This window comes from Gymnodraco acuticeps, unplaced genomic scaffold (assembly GCF_902827175.1).
Source record: "Gymnodraco acuticeps unplaced genomic scaffold, fGymAcu1.1, whole genome shotgun sequence".
Lineage (NCBI taxonomy): Eukaryota > Metazoa > Chordata > Actinopteri > Perciformes > Bathydraconidae > Gymnodraco > Gymnodraco acuticeps.
Genome location: NW_022992327.1, coordinates 254,031 through 273,923, shown reverse-complemented (window position 1 = coordinate 273,923; position 19,893 = coordinate 254,031). Strand labels below are relative to the sequence as shown.

At 42.4% G+C, this 19,893-nt stretch overlaps 1 protein-coding gene across 2 annotated transcripts in view; it reads left to right on the top strand.

Moving 5' to 3' along the window:
* The window catches only part of LOC117541369 (gastrula zinc finger protein XlCGF57.1-like), a 31,642-nt gene that overhangs the window by 7,509 nt on the left and 4,240 nt on the right, over nt 1–19,893 (top strand). The window lies entirely within an intron of this gene.

The window sequence follows — 19,893 nt, the reverse complement described above, 5'->3', positions numbered from 1 at the left end:
CGTCTTCTCTCCCTGTATCGCTAATTATTCTCTTCACTCACTTTCCTCTCCGCTTCTATCTGCCGCGCTCTCGTCTCTTCTGTGTTTCTCTCCCTGTATCGCTCACTCGTCTCTTTCGCCCCCTTAAAATAGAATCACCCCGTCAACATTGAAATCCCCTATAAACCTGTTTAGCCCTGAGCCTGTTTTTCAGGTCTCAGGCTCGAAAATGACATTCCCAGAACAAATGACCATATCTTCTAAAAGGGTTACATTAATAACCTTTTTTCTCAAAGTAATGATAAACCTGTGAGTTGGATGTAGAAAAGTCAGAATCAATATAGATTAGTGTTGTCACGATACCAACATTTTGGTTTCGATACCGATACCAAGTCAAGAATTGCGATTCCGATTCTTTTTCGATACTTTTCTTAAAAAAAGGGAAACAGTCTTAAATGTAATTATTGTGCTTTATTTCACACCAGAACCATAACCATAACACAAACTTTTAAACAATGAGAACAATAAATGACAATAATTCATATTAAATCAAATTAAGCATCATCTCAAACAACTTTTTTGTTTTATAAAATATAATTTTATTAACATGTAATAGTACAGTAATATAAATAATTATTGACAAAATGTATATTGCAGATGTTAGCCACATTGGTAAGTTAGCTAAAAAGATAGCCATATTTGACACTGATCAGCTCCTCCAAACCCACAACCTGCTCCCTTGACCCTCTACTGAAGTCCTGTCTCCCCGTCCTCTGTCCCTACCTTGTCAAACTTTTCAACTCCTCCCTGTCCCAAGGAACCGTTCCCTCTGCCTTCAAAACTGCTGCTGTCACTCCCATCCTCAAGAAACCCGGTCTGGATCCCTCCTCCCTCAGTAATTACCGTCCCATCTCCAACCTCCCCTTTCTCTCAAAAACAATAGAACGCATTATCTCCAAACAACTCCACCGCCATCTCCAAACCAACCAGCTTTTTGAACCCCTTCAGTCTGGTTTTCGTCCCCACCACAGCACATAAACGGCCCTCATCAAAGTCCTCAATGACCTCCTCACCTCTGCTGACACCGGTTCCCTCAACATCCTCATCCTCCTCGACCTGAGTGCAGCCTTCGATACCGTGAGCCACTCCATCCTGCTTACCCGACTCCAGGACATCGGTATCGAAGGTACTGCACTCAGGTGGCTCCAGTCCTACCTCTCTGACAGATCCCACTTCATCTCCCTCAACAACCACTCCTCTTCCACAGCTTCAGTCACCCAAGGTGTTCCCCAAGGTTCAGTACTCGGCCCCCTCCTCTTCATCATCTACATCCTCCCCCTTGGTCAGATTCTTCGCCAATACAACCTGGACTTTCACTGTTACGCCGACGACACCCAGATTTACCTCAGCACCAAATCCCCCAACAACCCCCCCCTCACCCACATCGAATCCTGTGTGACTGCAATAAAATCCTGGATGCAACACAACTTCCTCAAACTCAAGCAGCAATAAAACTGAACTCCTCCTCATCGGCTCCAAATCCACCCTCAGCAAAACCCCCAACCTGACAGTCACCATTGATGGCACCCCTGTTTCCCCCTCCACCCAGGCACGCAACCTTGGCGTTATATTTGACCCCACCCTCTCCCTCGAGCCCCACATCCGTCAAGTTGTAAAAACCTCATTTTTCCACCTCCGCAATATTGCCAAACTCCGTCCCTCTCTCACCCGCCCTGCAGCTGTGCGACTCATTCACGCCTTCATCTCCTCCCGCCTTGACTACTGCAACTCACTCCTCTACGGCATCAGCTCCACATCCCTCAGTAGACTCCAGCGTATCCAGAACACAGCCGCCAGACTCCTCACCCACACCAAATCATGGCATCACATCACCCCGGTCCTCAAAGAACTCCACTGGATCCCCGTTTCACACCGCATCCACTACAAACTCCTGGTCCTCACTTTCAAAGCCCTCCACCATCTGGCCCCCCCTACCTCACTGACCTCCTCATCCTCTACCAACCACCCCGGTCCCTCAGATCCACCTCAGCCGGTTTGCTTTCCATCCCCAAGGCCAAACTCCGGAGCTTCGGGGACAGAGCCTTCTCTGTGGCAGCCCCGAAGCTCTGGAACTCCCTCCCCCAATACCTCCGTGAGTCTGAGTCCCTCACCCTGTTCCAGTCCCGCCTCAAAACCCACCTCTTCAACTCTGTATCCATAAGCCCCCCCCCCCCTCTCAACCAACTTCCTCCTGACTGCTTTTCTGTTTTGTTTTGTTTCTTTTTGGCATTGTCTTTGTTTTGTTTGTCTACTCTCCCTCCCAAATGTAAAGCGTCTTTGGGTTCAAGAAAAGCGCTATAGAAATAAAATATATTATTATTATTATTATTATTACTCATACAGGTAATCTATTGGCCCATATATAAACGATGGGCTTTCGTAGCATATCAGCGCGCGCCAGCCGAGATGATCCGGAAACAGTCTCTTAGTTTGAAGCAAAACAAACACATCTGGCTCGTATTCCTGCAGCTTCCACACACACACATTCTTCAGACTTCCCTCTCTGCTCCCCTCCCCCATCTAGTCTCCTGTCCTGCAAACCTGCTCCTTATTTCCCACAGGAATGTATAAAACCACACCTATATTAGTGATAACATGATGCAACACACCTCTTATATATGGGTGACATTAAGATGAATATAATCTTCAATTCTCCTGGCTTTGGTGGCCAATCCCCGGGTCAATCTGTCCCCGTTTTTAAATATGCTTTTAAAACCACCTCTAGTGTCGGATTTTGGAAAATTGATTTAGATTTTTCTCATGGCAGTTAGACTAGGGGACAAACCAGGGGACTTTACTTCGTCTTGACACCGTCGGTTATTTACAAAAAAACACCTAATTATACTTGTTGTGCTTCTGTCTTTCTGTGTCTTTTCATCTGTAAACTCCCTCACCGCTCGCTCTCTTTTCTTGATCGCCCTCTCACGGAGATCACTTCACTGTCCCTCTTCATCGTAGGATTTCTGCCATGTCTCTACTTCAGTTTGACCATCGCTGTTAAGTTATGGCATACTAGATAAATAAGTAATTAGATACCTTACCGTTACTGCGCTCATAAAGAATGATAAGAATAAGAATAATGTGAATTGAACTGGTTTCATTCATTAGAGTTTATTTAAGGTAATTAGTTAGAAGCCCTATTTTATCAGTATGTCTGCACAGAAGTTACAATGGTCAAACTACATTAAAACAGAATTGTCCCCATTCTTTCTTTAATAGTTACTAACATTAGATATTTTAATGAGATATGGACCGCAAAACAAAAGATGTCCCTGGTTTTCATTTTAAAAATCAAGTCACGTATTGCCTTAGCTTATTTTGTGATGATGATGTGAATTACTGTTCAAATTAGTTAATGTAATAATCGTTTTTTTCATGCATAGCCTAATGTTACATTTCTGTGCTTAAGAATGCCTTCAAGACAGAGGAGACTTAAGCAGAGAGAGATCAGAGGCCTGTACTACGAAGCTGGTTCAACCTAACCTGGATATGTTTGAGTTAGCCGGTTGGCCTAATCCAAAACATACGCGCTCTCGCTAAGCGGTCCTACGACGCTGGTTATCAAGTGGATCGCTCAAGCCAGCCGTGTCCTATCTAGTTAGGTGCGCGTTCACATGAAAGGGGTGGTATCTGGAGCATTGGACCAATCACAGACATGGAGAAGCGCACTGACAGCGCAGCGTCATACTTCCTGAATGAAAAGTCAACTATAATATTAGACATATGAAGAAGTTCAACTTGAAACATCCGTGACTTAAACACTTGATCCAGGATCAAAGCCACAGAGCTGCACCTGCAAGGTGAATACAGCTGGGAACAGAACAAGTGTTTGAATGCGTACATTAACAGCTTTATGATATCACTGCCCGTCTAAGACACCATCTGACTTTCATTACATTTGACTCGAGTGTTTCGTCAACTTAATGTGTTGCTTAAAATAATCCTTCTGCCTCCAGTCTGTGACGCTGTGAGTGTTGCACGGCCAGATACTGCTCAGCTGACTCAGATCAGGAGATATATGATACATTATGAAGTGATATGCCGCGGACTGTACTTAATGTGACTCTGATCCGGTTACTTATGTTGTGGCAGATATTTAAGGGGAGACACCCCAGGTGAATAGGGTAATTTTTTTAACTTAAAGGTATCAGCTAGAAATTTCTCCAGTTAATTACTTACAATAAGGCAATTGTTTTTTGTATTACAAGTTTTCTGAAATAGCATGTTTAAATATGCAAATTATCCATTATCTCATTAAATATGCACATATTTTAACACATTTCAGGAATCGAAATCTGAACTTTGGATATAGCCAGATTCAAAATTATTGTTTCATTTTGTAGTCATATTAGTATCTAAGGCTTTTACAGAAGGGATATTGGATATCTTTTTTTTATCACTCCATAAATCAGAAAATACTGTCAACAGCCCTAAAATATCAATTTTCGCCATGTTTTTAGGTATACAATGTTGTATAATTCAGGCTATGAATGATATATAAACAAACCCTTCTGTGAAAGCCTTCATAATATTGATAGGAATATAACTGGAAGGTTTGGTGTATGTACGTGCTACTGAAGTTGAAATTTGGAACTCAGAGTAGGAGAAAAAACTCATTTTGAGAAAAGGACCTTTAAAGATTGCAGTGAGGCGCTAGCTAAACCCTCTTGTTCTTTGGATGACAGCTTGCGCATCGACGCACTCCGTGAAGGTATTTCATGTTCGGGGTCATTTGTTTTTTATAACCTTGCTTCGTGCAAGTGACAATTGTTGTCGTCTTCTCTGTGAACGTTTTTTTCGCCGTTCTTTTGCCATTTTGAGATTTCAATTTCTAGCTGAAAGCTAACCAGGAAGTGTTTTAGCACATCACGTGACGCATCTGAACGAATCACGTTGTTAGAAATTGACACCAGCCAATGAGATTTCGTTTCTTGGTTTAAGACCCCTTTGTGCTTTCACGATTGGTTGCTGATACAAAGGAAATGACCATATTTGGATCCGATGAGATTGTGCAGGAGAGACGGAGCTTTCCAGCGATATCTCTGTTGACATGCTGCACACAGCGGTCGCGGTACTTTATGTTACGTTAGAATGCTAACTTTTGGTGAATTTAGGGGAAATCTACAGACGCAAATAGACAAACTATAGTCAAAATAAACACTTAAATGTGTATTTTGTACGTTTTCCTTCCAAAAGCCTGAAAGAAAACATGTTATGGAATCAAAATAGCACAACATCTCAAAATTGACCAGTACTTGAAAAACGATGTTTTTGCCTGCCGTGTCTCGCCTTAAGTAAGTTTTAACGCTAATGTTATAATAGTGTAGGAGCCAAAACGTTGATTTATTATTTGTATTATTTAATCATTTAATGTATGTAATGGAGTATAATTGATTGGTGTCAAGTGATCATGATCCGCAGCCTCGGCTGGGCGGAGCGGCTGATTGGTGCTGTGATTGCCTCAGCTGGTTAAAAGAGTCCTGCTGATGATACTCTGTGTTCTAGTTTGGTTGTGAAGCCACACGGTTTTTTGACCGCTGCATTGCACTGCAGAGAAGGATAACTTGGAAATAAATATACCAAAAGAAACGTGACTCTGAGTGATGTGTGAGCGCGTCGGCCAGGCGCTAAAACCAAAGAACAAAAGGAGCTTAAGAAAGGTTGAAAGAAGGCTCTTTTATTCGTCAAAAAACCCAGCTTGATGAGCGCTGGTCCGTGGAAACGTATGTTTTGAAAACAAGAACTCATAACAGCGTGTCAAATACTCGCCTTCGTTTTACTACGGATTCTACTTCCTAGAACGACGGTGTTGTGAAACGTGAATGACTGAAGGCAACAATCACTCCTCCCCCAACTACATCTGTAACGCGTCACTGCTGTGGAGCGTTCAAAGACTGTTGGAAACGTCTCAACTCAAGGCAAGACAATGAAAGTCCACAAACAATGAAGTAAAATTCAAAAGGAATAAACGTGTTGTCTTGAACAAAAATGGCAGACTTGGAAAGCTTGGAAAGCTTGGAAAGTGACATTGACTGTGTGTATAAAAGGCTCAAACGACTGAAATCATCAAGGAGTGCAAAATTGGGTGCATTGACAAGGAAAATAAATGAAATTAGACAATTAATGGAAAATGTCTGCAATGTGGAACTGGTTAAGTCGAAAAGGGAAAGTGAGTTTACACAACTACACAAAGAAATGGAACAGTTAAATGATTCTGTTCAAGCTTTAATGTCCACTGAGGAGGAGAAAGAAATGGATCAGGATGAATGGTATAACCCCAAAGCAGCTGCCTTGGAAGAGTTTAATCAGGAGGTCTTAAACTGGATCGCTGATGCTCCTGTGTCCAATGTGGTCCAGACAAAAATAAAAGGACATACGAGTGTTGCACCTCGGGACAGTATTTCAAACGTAAAGAGTGTTCATTCACAAAGTTCAAGGAGATCCTCTCGGTCTTCTATCACATCTGCTAAAATAAAGTTGGAAAATAGAAATGCAGAATTGTTAGCACGAGCTGCTAGGCTGACTCAGAAGCAAGCACTGGAAAGGGAGGAAGCCGGTTTGAAGGAAAGAAAGGAACAGCTGGAACTTGAAACAGATATTGCAGCAAACACTGCAAAATTAAAGGTAATCAAAAGAATGGAGGATTGTCATGCAGGCACGTACCAAGCAGGAGACAGAATGAATGAATATTTGGATCACTCACTGTTTGTGAGTACAGCATTAGAGCAAGAAAATGCTCATTTGAATGCTAACAAGCATACACCAAACATCAATAAAACTGCAAATGCCGTTAATAGTGAAACACAATTCATACCACAACGTCCTGAAGGTTCAACTTCATCCAGCACGTCTTCTAGCAAGGGAGAGGGCAATATGAACGGCTTAATAAGCCTCATGGAAAAACAGACCATAATAACAGAAACAATGGTAAAGCAGCAGAAACTTTTTTCATTACCCCCGCTCAGCATTCCCTACCTTCAACGGAAACCCTTTGGACTATCGGTCCTTCATAAGAGCATTTGAGCATGGTATTGAAGAGAAAACAGAAATCAGTAAGGACAGGCTTTACTTCTTGGAGCAATGCACTATTGGCCAACCAAGAGAGCTTGTGCGCAGTTGCCAATATATGCAATCTGACAAAGGATACACGGAAGCAAAAAGGTTGTTGAAGCATCATTATGGAGATGAATATCTTATCGCGACAGCCTACATCGACAAGGCTCTCAATTGGCCATCTATTAAACCTGAGGATCCACAAGCTTTAAAAACCTTTGCTGTGTTTCTGAATGGATGTCTCAATACAATGGATAGTGTGGAATACATGGAGGAAATGGATCACCCAATCAACATGCGAGCTGTTCTTTCTAAACTCCCATATAAGCTTAGAGAAAACTGGAGAGCTAAAGCTTGTAACATACAAGATGGAAACAACAGAAGAGTTAAGTTTGAAGATCTAGTGAAGTTTGTCGACCATCATGCTAGAATCCTTTCTCATCCAGTGTTCGGAAACTTAAAGGAAATTCCAAATACATCAGCAAAGACAAGCTACACATTCGTTCCTGCTACTCCCAGCGCAAGGTTCAAACCGAGATCTCCAGAGTTATATAAAAGTGGTTTTGCCACTAGTGTATCCCCATTACCTCAGAAAGAAAACTGTAACCGACACAGTGACACATCCCAATCAAACCGATGCATCTACTGTAAAGGAGAACACCATCTTTCTGCTTGCAATCAGATTCTCAAAAACACCCACAAAGAGAAGTTGGAATTCCTCAGAAGCAAAGGACTTTGCTTTGGATGTTTAGAAAAGGGCCACATGAGTAAAGGATGCAAACAAAGACATACCTGCAAAGAGTGCAATCTCACACACCCCACTCTGTTGCATTTCAGTAATATCAAGTCGAGCAAAGGAAAGGTAAAGACTGTTGCAAATGCTTTAGTGGATATGGATAAAGATGATTCACGGGAGGAGGATATTGGGGCCGGTGAGCCTGAAGGCACCCTGGCTATCGTTCCTGTGAAGGTGAAAACAAAACAGGGTAATACCATCATAACAACATACGCCTTTCTGGACCCAGGTAGTACGGCTACCTTTTGCACAGAGTCCATTCTACAGCAGCTTCAAGTGACTGGACGCAACACGAAGATACTCTTACGAACAATGAATAAAGAGGAGTCAGTTAAAACATCTGTTGCATGTGACCTTGAAATATGTGGTCTAGAAAGTAACCAGTATGTAGCACTTCCACCTGTTTATTCACAAAACAAAATACCAGTAGGAAAGGCAAATATTCCCTCTCAGGAGGACGTGGGACAATGGGAATACCTGAAAGAGGTCAATATACCACAAAGTGATGCAGAGGTTGGCTTGCTAATTGGGTGCAACGTGCCAAAAGCTCTAGAGCCATGCAAAGTCATAAACAGCCAAGGGAATGGCCCGTACGCTGTTAAGACCATTTTAGGTTGGACAATAAATGGACCTCTAGGAAGGTCAGATACGACTCGTTGGATTAAGCCAGTCGTTACAGCAAACATAATTTCTGTTGTGGAAATCGAGGAATTGTTGAAGCAGCAAGTGAAGCTGGACTTTCCAGAACATCAACACAAGGAGCGTCTGGAAATGTCAAGAGAGGATCACAAGTTCATGGAAAGTGTCTCTAATTCTGTCAAGTTAGTAGACGGACACTACAGTATTGGACTGCCATTAAAGGAAAAAGGACTTGATTTTCCCAATAATAGACGTGTTGCTGAACAAAGAGCTTTGAACCTAAAAAGAAAATTCCAACAAAACAACAAATTCTACAAGGAGTACAAAGAGTTCATGGCGGATGTTGTTGATAAAGGTTTTGCCATCAGAATGACACCTGAACAAAAAGACAAGGCAAATCAAAGCAAAAGGAGCTGGTATATTCCACACCACGGTGTGTACCATCCAAAAAAGCGTAAACTGAGGGTGGTTTTTGATTGCGGTGCAACTTACCAGGGCACATCTCTGAATGCACGTCTTCTCCAAGGCCCAGATTTAACCAACAGTCTTATTGGTGTCCTTACAAGATTCCGGCAGAAGAACATTGCATTTATGGCAGATATTGAAGCCATGTTCCATCAGGTCAAGGTGCCAGAGGAAGACTCAGATCTTCTCACATTCTTGTGGTGGCCCGATGGAGATCTCAGTAGTGAGCTAGAAGAGTACCAAATGGTTGTACACATCTTTGGAGCAACATCCTCGCCTAGTTGTGCCAACTTTGCCCTACAACAGTGTGCAAGAGACAATGTGGATGACTTTAGCCCAGAGGCTGTCTCTTCGATGCTAAGAAATTTTTATGTGGACGATTGCCTAAAATCAATGGAAGACGAGAGGAAGGCAGTGATAATCGCTCACGAACTTAAAACCCTGTGCAGTAAGGGTGGTTTCAAGTTAAACAAATGGGTAAGCAACAGCAGAGCTCTACTACAAACAATACCCGAGGAAAGTAGATCAAAGGAAATCAAGGATCTGGATCTGGATAAAAGTACCCTACCTGTTGAAAGAGCTCTCGGAGTTCAGTGGTGCACGGAAACGGACTCATTCCATTTCAAATGTACTCCTCAGGATAAACCACTTACCAGGAGAGGTATTCTGTCAGTAGTGAGCTCTATATTTGATCCGCTGGGTATGTTGTCCCCTGTGATCCTCCCTGCAAAGCAAATCTTGCAAACATTAACAGGAATAAGGCTAGGATGGGACGAAAATATTCCTGAAGAATGTAAGGAACAGTGGTTGAGCTGGCTACACCACTTGCAATTACTGAGAGACTTCAAAGTCAAAAGATGCATCACACCACTCAACTTTGGAGATCCAGTCTCAGCTCAGCTTCACCACTTTGGAGATGCTAGTGAAAGTGGTTACGGAACAGTATCTTACCTTCGCCTGATGAACAAAGCAAACGCAGTTCATTGTTCCTTTATCATGGGTAAGGCCAGAGTAGTTCCACTCAAACCTGTGACCATCCCAAGAATGGAGCTTACCGCTGCCACTGTAGCCGTCCGGATGGACCGAATGTTACAGGAAGAGTTGGAGCTTAAACTCCAGCCATCCGTGTTTTGGACTGACAGCACGTCTGTGCTGAAGTACATACAAAATGAAACTACAAGATTCCACACCTTCGTCGCCAACAGAGTCGCAGTCATTCGATCTGCTTCAGAGACTTCCCAATGGAGGTATGTTAATGGTTGCCTGAATCCAGCTGACTGTGTATCAAGGGGAATCTCTGTAAGTCGCTTTCCGAGAGATGAAACCTGGTTAAGGGGACCAGAGTTCCTTAGTCTCCCTGAGCATCAGTGGCCTAAATCTCCAGATTTGACTCTAACAGCCAGCGACCCTGAAGTCAAAGTTTTTGCCGTAAGTCTCAACCCCATGGAAGAAAGCTCTAGTACAGTGAACAAGTTGCTCACTTACTATTCCCACTGGCATCGCCTGAAAAAAGCTGTGGCCTGAATGCTACGCATAAAATCCGCTCTGATGGCGAGGGCAAAAATGGATTTGAAGGAAAAGAGAGCAAAACATGAAAAAGGACCTCTCACTGTTGAAAACTTGGAGGAAGCGGAAGCTGCCATAATTCAGTTTTGTCAGTCCGCTTCATTTAAGGATGAGATAACTGCGCTAAAGAAAGGACTTGCAGTCATCTTCACAAACTGGCACCCATTCTGCAGAACAACTTGGTAAAAGTTGGCGGAAGGTTATCGAAATCCGCAATGCCAGCCGAAGCCAAAAGCCCAATTATCTTACCTGCAAACAATCATGTGACTCAACTCCTCATCAGACATGTCCATGAGAACATAGGGCACAGTGGAAGGAGTCATACTCTGTCAGGTTTAAGGCAGAAATATTGGATTCCTGGAGGAAATTCTGCAATCCGAAAAATCCTCTCTAAATGTGTAAGCCTGCAGGAAACTCAGTGGTGTAAAAAGTCAGCAATTCATGGCAGACTTGCCGGAAGAAAGAGTTACCCCTGATGATCCGCCCTTCACAAACGTGGGCGTGGATTTCTTTGGCCCATTTGAGTTGAAACAGAGAAGAGCCACAGTTAAAAGATACGGTGTAATTTTTACCTGTCTAAACATCAGAGCAGTTCACCTTGAACTTGCACACAGTCTCAACACTGACTCTTGCATTAATGCCATCAGGAGATTTATTGCAAGAAGAGGCCCTGTCAAGGTCATGAGGTCAGACAACGGAACCAATTTGGTTAGAGCTGAACGTGAACTAAAAGAAGCAATACAAGAGTTAAACCACACACAAATCCAGAACAAGCTTCTTAAAGATATTTAACCCACCAGCAGGCTCCCACCACGGAGGAATCTGGGAAAGACAAATCAGAACCGTCAGACGCATTCTCAGTGCCCTCACGCAAGAACAGAAGCTTGACGAGGAAGGACTTGCCACACTTTTCTGCGAAGTGGAGGCGATCATAAATGATCGACCCATAACGACTGTTTCCAACGACCCTGGAGATTTAGAGCCCCTCACTCCAAATCACCTTTTGCTGCTCAAATCAAAACCATTTCTTCCGCCTGGTGTCTTCAATCCGAGCGACTGCCACGGGAAGAGAAGATGGCGCCAAATTCAGTACATGGCCAACTTATTTTGGAAGCGATGGACCAAGGAATACCTACCGGAACTCCAAATAAGGCAAAAGTGGAACAGGAAAAGGAGGAATTTCGCAACCGGGGACATTGTCCTTATCATCGACGAAAATGCTCCAAGAAATTCCTGGCTCATGGGACGAATAACGCAAGTCTTGCCAGACTCGAGAGGTTTTGTACGACAAGTGGAAGTACAGACAAAAACCAGCACACTCCGTCGACCCATCACAAAGCTGTTACTGCTGGTCGAGTCCCAAAATGAGCTCTAGCCCCCTTCCCCTCTTGCACCACACAAGCACATTTACACACACGGACTCATGTGTTAATACACATTCGCCCTACAAAGGGTCAGAAGCCCTGAACAAATGTTTTGTATTGGCTCTCCATTTTATGTTTATTAGTAATTGTCATGTGTGATTCCCTAACAATTAGGGGCCGGAGTGTAGGAGCCAAAACGTTGATTTATTATTTGTATTATTTAATCATTTAATGTATGTAATGGAGTATAATTGATTGGTGTCAAGTGATCATGATCCGCAGCCACGGCTGGGCGGAGCGGCTGATTGGTGCTGTGATTGCCTCAGCTGGTTAAAAGAGTCCTGCTGATGATACTCTGTGTTCTAGTTTGGTTGTGAAGCCACACGGTTTTTTGACCGCTGCATTGCACTGCAGAGAAGGATAACTTGGAAATAAATATACCAAAAGAAAGGTGACTCTGAGTGATGTGTGAGCGCGTCGGCCAGGCGCTAAAACCAAAGAACAAAAGGAGCTTAAGAAAGGTGGAAAGAAGGCTCTTTTAAATAGTCAGATTGCTCCGAAGATGGGAGGTGATATTCTATTAATGTTCACGTTCACACAGTCGGTGATTTTTGCCGGCCGTCTTTCCTGCAACGGCAGCTTTTCTGTATTTCCTTTCTCCTGTAATGTGACTTACTGCTGCGGGGCAGGTTAGCCGCTCAGCATAAGTTACCATGGAGATCTAGCCCGCTAAAAAGAGAACCAGCGTCGTAAGACCGGAAAGCCGGAGTTTTCCCTGAAGTTAGCCGGCTAAGCGAAAATCCTGCTTCGTAGTACAGGCCTCTGAAGGAGGCAGCTAAAAAGACTGCAACTTTGCAGAGCTGGATACAAGGTGAAAGCAGGGCAGCTGCAGGTGAAGCACTGTGATTATGTCAAGCAACTACATACATTGGAGTACACTAATACACAAAATCAGTGATAAATGCAAAGCCTGTATCTGTGCTGAGTGAAGTTCATATGTTCTGTTGGGGGAGAACCCCAAGCCTCCAGTTCAGAGCACATTTGAGAGGCTGAACTGAACACAGACTGAATAACGAATGTAGCAGTTGGACATAGAAGTCAACAGTAGGGATGGGTACCGAGCCCCGGTATTAAAAGGGCCCCGGGGCTGAATTATTAAAGACCGTGGTACCGTTAAGCTCCAACGTTAGCGGTCTTTTGATCGGTTCTGGAGACATGTAAAAAATATGTCATGTGTATTATTGCTACACAAACATTATATTGCAGTTTTAGTGTCGCCAACTCCGTTTCTAATACGCAAAAAGACTGCAAAAATGCTTCTATGATTATTTTTTGTATTTTCGATCTCTCTCTCCCGCCTGCTTGCGAGGCGGGGCAGTTTACACACACGCAGCTACTACATGCAGCAACACACACACACACACACACACACACACACACACACACACACACACACACACACACACACACACACACACACACACAGCAGAGATGGCGGAGAGATCTAAGCACTCCGAGGTGTGGTTAAACTTTACCCGTCTCGATGCTCGTTGCCTAAAGTGCAATAAGAGTTTAGCATGTAAGTGCGGTAACAGAAGCATTTTTTCTAAACATTTAGCAAAAGTGCTCCACATCCAGACGGAGAAATGCACCGGTTTCGACCGTCTTTCTAGCAGCTCTGTAGCCCCATCCACGAGTAACGTTTCCACGTTGCGTGTTATGTATGCTAGCAGCAACACACAGAGTTAACTACATGATACAAACATGGGTTAATGATTAGAGGAAACCGAGTTATTTATTTTGTTAGTTTTGTTCACAATTTGTTTAGTTAGTTTACCTTATTTTTTTCTCCAAAAGAACCAATAAAAGTACCGTTAAAAGACCGGAACGATAAGCGATATCGATAAAAGTAGTAGTACCGTTAAAACCTTAACGATACCCATCCCTAGTCAACAGTGTCACTTGCAATGAAAGTGTTGTGTTTTTATTTCATTAACCTTTTAAATTAGAATTTTCAAAAGGTCTTGTGTTTTTTTTGGGGAGGCCCTTTTTTCAGTTTAGAGCAATAGCCCCTCCAAATGTCTGTGCACGTCCCTGGTGAAAACTACCCTTGGATGATGGTAAGGTAGACTAAAAGCTTTAGGAATCCAAAGTACAACATATAAGTACCCTGTATCAAGATTGATGCAAAGTGACATTTGACCTTTTTAGCAAAAAAAAGGTGATTGGAATTGGCCGTTTTTACCATTTCTCTGGAACCCATTGGTCGATTTTGATGATTGACATCTCTTTCTGACCGTTAGAGCCAATAGAATCGAAGGGGAATTTCCCCACACACACACATGGTAAAAAAAAAAGGTGGGGGCTTCGCGCATGCAGGTTTGCATCAGAGTGAACCTCTGACATCTGGAAACGGAAAAGCAGGTTTATTGCTTATGGCAGTGGTTTTTAAACTATGGGGTGCGACCCCTGGTGGGTCGCGGAGGTACTGCATGGGGGGGGGGGGGGCACGCGAAGATTTTTTCTTTTTTATTATTTTCTCCTTTTAGCTTTGTGAAGCACCTTGAGATGACATTGTTTTTAAAGTGCGCTACATAAATCAAATGTATTATTATTATTATTATTATTATTAGGGTCCGAGCACGGAGCGCTAGGACCCAACGGCGTCCTAGCACGGAGTGCGAGGAACCTATTGTTATTGGTGGTATTAATCTTATTATTCCATTTCGGTATCCTGTTTTTGAGGGCTTTAGGATGCTTCAAAAGTTGTATACTTTTGCACGGATTCCAGGATCGGTGAAAAATTCAATATTCTGGAATCAATGTGTTCAAATTGTCCAACATGCTCTCTAGCGCCACCTATGGCCATTTCCATTTTTGGAAAGATGTACAAAGTCGCACCGTAACTCCGAATGACCTGAAATTTTGCACACTTATTCGGGTGGACCTGCTCTACATATAATCTCATTGGACCCCTAATCTCCGCCTACTTTATTATTTGTTTAATTACCATAATTTTAAAAACAGTTAAATATTCACTTAAATTTAAAAAAATTGTTTTTCAACACCAAACTTAGTATACAACATCGGTGGAGGGTCAGACACATTACCGTAGGAAATGAGCATGTTCATTTGATAAATATGGGCGTCATTACTCTAAACGTGTTTGCAAAAAGGCGGGGCTTAGATAGAAATGCTCATAACTCATCAACAATGTATCCAAAAAAAAAATGTTGGTGGTAAGGTTCAATCTGTATTGGGGAATAGGCACAAGTAATTTTCATTTTGGACTATAGGGGGCGCTAAAAACATGACAAATGTATAACTCAAGAACTGATTTACGAAATAATTTTTTTTTTAGACATACTCTGGGGATGAGTATAAACTGACAAATGTGGGCGTGGCCTGTACTTTTTTTTTTATGACGATGTGCTAAAATGTGCCCTTTTTTTGTTAAAACGGCTCAGTAGCGCCCCCTATTGTGTGGTATTCACATATAGTTTCTCAGAAGTTCACGAATTGTGGCACATACATTCCTCATGTAGTTGCGGACATATTTGTACATAGCTTCCATTAGCCCCGCCCCCCAGGAAGTCGGCCATTTCGAAAAATGTTTGTTTTTCATGCTTTTTAAGCACATTCTTGCGAACTCCTCCTAGGGGAATCGGAAGAAGATCGGAAAAATTCCAATCCAGGACAAGTTCATCCCCTATCCAATATGATGCTAAATTGCGAGGAAAATCTTTGATAACTCAATCGTGGAGGTCGTATGCTAACAGCGAATACACAATTTTTGACGATTTACATATAGTAAATTACTCCAAACTACTCGCATATAGTTTTTCCGATATTCAAGAAACGCTGTATACACATTGCTATTATGATTGCGGACATGTTTCAAATGTGCTTTCATTAGCCTCCAGAAAGTCGGCCATTTTGAAAAATATGCGTTTTTCATGCATTGTAAGGACATTTCTGCGAACTCCTCATAGGGGAATGATTGGAAAAATTCCAATCCAGGACAAGTTCAGCCCATATTCAATCTGATGCTAAATTGCGAAGGAATAGTCAATCGCTCAAACGAGGAGCTCGTAAGCGAACAGAGAATTTTCCATTTTTTACGATTTACATGTTACAAATTACTCCAAATTACTCCAAACTACTTGCATATAGCTTTTCCAATATTCACGAAATGCTGTATAAAAATGTCTCTTATGTTTGCCGACATATTTCAAATTTGCTTTTATTAACCCCGCCCCCCAGGAAGTTGGCCATATTCAACAATGTGCATTTTTCATGCATTTTAAGCATATTTTTGCAAACTCCTCCTAGATGAATGATCGAAAAAATTCCAATCACGGACAAGTTCAGCCCCTATCCAATATGATGCTAAATTGCGAAGAACATTTTTGAAAGCTCAATTGTGGAGGTCGTAAGCTAACAGCGAATACACAATTTTTGACGATTTACATGCCACAAATGACTCCAAATGACTCCAAACTACTCGCATATAGTTTTTCCGATATTCACCAATTTTTGTATACAAATTTCTCTTATGATTGCGGACATATTTCAAATTTGCTTTTATTAGCCCCGCCCTCCAGAAAGTCGGCCATTTTGAGAAATGTGCGTTTTTCATGCATTTTAAGGACATTTCTGCAAACTCCTCATCGGGGAATTATCGGAAAAATTACAATCCAGGACAAGTTAAGCGCATATCCAATGTCATGCTACATTGAGAAGGAATAGTCCTTCGCTCAAACAGAGCTTGTAGGCTAACGGAGAATGTACCATTTTTGATCAATTATATGTCAGATAAGCTATTGAGACCTGCCTGTCTGTCTGGCACATCAACTATCACACACACACACACACACACACACACACACACACACACACACACACACACACACACACACACACACACACACACACGCACGTCTGTGTCCGCAGTGTTAATTAGGGCCTGAGCACGAAGTGTGCAAAGACCTATTGTAATTGATAGAATTCTTATTCTTCTCGTTCTGTAGTTTCGACCTGTTTTTGAGGGGGTTACGACACTATTCATGTAGCAACATTTGGCAATGCCGGCAGGACGGGTGAAAAATGTTACATTCTGGATTCGATGGGTGTAAAATATCCAACATGCTCTCTACCTGTGAAAATTCAGTTTTCTAAAAATGTACATAGTCGCAGCGTAAGTCTGACGGACCTGACATTTTGCACACAAGTATCCGGGTGAAGCTGCTCTACATATTATCCTCTCGTACCCCGAAGTTCCGCCTACTTTGATTTTTTTCAAATTAACATAATGTGAAAAACAGTGAAATATTAACTTAAATTTATATTTCATGATTTTCAACACCAAATTTAGTGCACGGCATCAGTGGAGGGTCAGACACATTACCGTAGAAAATGAGCACGAGGTGTGGAAAAATGTGCCCGACATCAAACGAAACGTATTAGCAAAAAGGTGTGGCCTAGACATAAATGCTCACAATTAATCCGAAATGTATCCAAATATCACAGATTTCGGTGGATAGGTTCAGTCTGTCTTGGGGAATAGGCACAAAAAAGCATGTTCATTTTGGACAATAGGGGCCGCCAAAAACACAACAAATGTATACCTCAAGAACAGATGGACGAAATAAATATAGTTTGTCATAGATATACTGGCAGGATGACTATAAACTGAAATTTAAAGTGTCGCAACCAATGATGAATGTGGGCGTGTTCTATTCAGTTTATTCTCGAAATCGAAGGGTTAAAAACACGTACGGACACATAACTTTATGTTAAAATGAGTTACGACCTTTAAACTCGGAACACACGTGACAGCCCACAACCTTTTTCCAGACTGTACAAAATAATTGTACGTTTTAGCAAATACGGCTCAGTAGCGCCTCCTATTGTGCGATAGTCACATATACTTTCTCCGAACTACCCGAAATTTGGCACAGACATTCCTCATAGAATTGCAGACATATTTCAAAATGGCTTCCATTAGCCCCGCCACCCAGAAAGTTGGCTATTTTGAAAAATCGGCGTTATTCATGCATTTTCGCAAACACCTCCTAGGGAAAAGATCGGAAAAGTTCCAGTCCAGCACCAGTTCAGCCCATATCCAATATCATGCTAAATTGCGAATAAAATAGTTGCTAGCTCATTGGAGCGGACGTAACAGAGAATGTACCATTTTTGACGATTTACATGTCGCAAATGACTCCAAATACTCGCATATAGTTTTCCCGATATTCACGAAACGCTGTATTGCTATTATGATGGTACACATATTTCAATTGGCTTTTCATTAGCCCCACCCCCCACAAAAATGACAATTTTGAAAGATGGCCGATTTCTCATGCATTTTGAGCACATTTTTGCACACTGCTCTTAGGGCAATTATCGGAAACATTCCATTCCAGGACCAGTTCAGCCCATATCCACAGCCATGCTAAATTGGGAGTAAAAAAGTTGCTAGCTTTATCGGGGCGGTCGTATGCTAACAGAATATACCATTTTTGACGATTTACATGTCGCAAATTACTCCAAACTACTCGCATATGGTTGTTCCAATATGCACGAGACGTTGTATACACATTGCTCTTATGATTGCGGACATCTTTCAAACTGCCTTCCATTGGCGCGGCCCTCAGAAAGTCGGCCATTTTGAAACATATGCAGTTTCCATGCCTTTTCTGCACATTGCAAAGGCCTCCTAGGGAAATGGCCGGATAACGTCCATTCCAGGACAAGTTCAGCCCATATCCAATGCGATGCTACTTTGCGAAGGAATAGTCAGTCCCATGAACGGGGCTAGAATGTACAATTTTCCAACATTTAGATGTCAGATAAGCTACTCTGCCTTCCACATCATCTGTCTCTTTCTCTCTCTCTCACACACACACACACACACACACACACACACACACACACACACACACACACACACACACACACACAACACAAACACACACACTCACACTCACACTCACACTCACACTCACACTCACACTCACACTCATACACACACATACACACTGCTGGCAATGATGTTGAGAGTTAGTCCAGCAGCTCCCTATACACTCCATAACACACACATACAGCTCTGACTTAAAGCATATAATATCAGGCTGCAGCCCATGTATATGTTATGATGTTAAGCACTATTTGGTTTCATGAAAAATATCAAGTGTTTATTTGTAGATATCTACTAAAGCAGGGGTGGGACCTTTTTCCTCTCAAGGGCCCATTTCAATTTTTTAGCATAGCTAGCTAACCAGATGCTAATAACAACAAAGTTATTGACTGTATGATCAGCATGACAGATGAACAGATCGCCACTGGGCTTACAACTAAAGACACAGCCACGAAAAAACTGCAGCATGTGTACGGCTCCTTATCTGAAGTGCCGAGCCATGTTCTGGTGCTCTCCGTCAGAACTCCACCCCTGTCAGACGAGACATATACCACGTTATGGCTCGTGTTGTGTTCATGGACCCTGACCTTGGCCAGGAAAAACAGGCACTCGCTAGATTTTTTTGCGGTCTAGATTTCTTATTTTTTTTTCTTTTTTGCGTGTGTTTAAAAATTACCTCGAGGGCCGTACCAAATTGTCTCGTGGGCCATATACGGCCCGGGGGCCGGAGGTTCCCCACCCCTGTACTAAAGCATACAAATAGTGTGTAATGTAGGCCTGTTACTTATATTATTGAGAGATTAATATTACACACACTGTTCTGCTTTCTGCACTGGCCTCAGCAGCTCTTCTCACTGTAAATGTTGGCTCACAATTAAAGCAGTTGTATTAAAAACATACATAGCCTAATATCCAGAGGAGATGAGTTTATTGAGTAAACAAACGGTCAAGGGCAGAAAGTCGGCACCACACACCACGGTTACTGCTCCTCCAGACAGCCTCCGCGATAATCGATCCTCGACGGACCTTTGCAGAAAATTGTTTTCCTTCGA